The sequence below is a fragment of the Chrysochloris asiatica genome, unplaced genomic scaffold (genome assembly GCF_000296735.1).
Source record: "Chrysochloris asiatica unplaced genomic scaffold, ChrAsi1.0 scaffold00012, whole genome shotgun sequence".
Classification (NCBI taxonomy): domain Eukaryota; kingdom Metazoa; phylum Chordata; class Mammalia; order Afrosoricida; family Chrysochloridae; genus Chrysochloris; species Chrysochloris asiatica.
In genome coordinates this window covers 26,476,140-26,477,437 of record NW_006408530.1, presented here as the reverse complement: position 1 = coordinate 26,477,437, position 1,298 = coordinate 26,476,140, and positions in this window count along the sequence as shown.

Sequence of the window (1,298 nt, the reverse complement as noted above, 5' to 3'; positions counted from 1 at the left end):
AGATGGATTGGCCAAATGACAGCATTGATGGACTCAAGCGTGGCAACACTAGTGAGGTCTGCCAAGGATCAGGCAGTGTATCATTCTGCTGTGCATAAGGTTGCTATGTGTTGGTACCGACTCGATGGCACCTAACAACGACAACAAAGAATATTGAATATACCAGAGGCTGCCAGAAGAAGGAACAAATCTGTCAGAATACTCCTTTGTCTCATGTTCTTTTGTCATGTTATCAGGAGAGGCTAATCCTTGGAGAAGGACATCATGCTTGGTCAAGTAGAGAATCAGCATCAAAAAAAAAAAAAAAAAGAGGATGACCCTCAACATGATAGGTTGACATAGTAGCTGCAATAATACGCTCAGCATAGCACTAATGGCACAGGTCATGTTTCATTCTGTTATACATAGGACTACTATAAGTTGGAACCTACTCTAGGGCACCTTACAGGTGTAGGTTTAGGTTTCTGTCTTTTAATCAATTAAGCACTCAACTATTAACCTAAATGTTGGTAATTTTAATCAACTCCTAGGGGAAAAAAAAGGTTTGTTATCTACTTTCATAAAGATTATTGTTGTTAAATACTATCCAGTCAGTTCTGACTCATAGTGACCCTGTTAAGAGTTTCTGAGGAGTGAGTGATGGGTTTGAACCACTGACCTCGTGGTTAGCAGTCCAGAACTTATCCTACAGCAACACACCAGAATTCCATAAAAATTACAGCCAAGGAAACCAATGGAATTTTAGTCTCTGATACATAGGGACACCGTGCGTTGAAACTGACTTGATGACAATATTTAAAATTATTTTACTTTCATAATCATTTGCCAGTTTAAAGTAAATTCTATTAATTCATCAAGTGAGTCTATAATATTCTTCTGTTGTAACTTCCTCTATAGCAGTGTGTCTCAATTTCTAATACACCTCCCTGGAGATCTTGTGAAAAGGCAGATTCTGATTTAGTAGGTCTGACATTGGGCTTGACATTCTTAAATTCTAAAACTTTCATGTGATGCTGATGCTGTTGGTAAATGTTCACACTTTGAGAGGTAAAACTCTAGAATACTAGCTCTCAATCCTGGCTATGCATCAAAATCTTGCCTGGGGCTCTCAAAAATCACAGAATCCGGGGTCAAACCCTCAAATACTGTGGCATAGTAAGCCTATGAGGAGAAGTCCATGTGTATGTCTATATATAAAGCTCCACAGTTGAGTACACAGTGTCATTGAGTAGGTTCTAACTCATAGTAATCCTTTGTATAATAGAATAAATACTTTTTGGTCCTGTGCCACCCTTAGC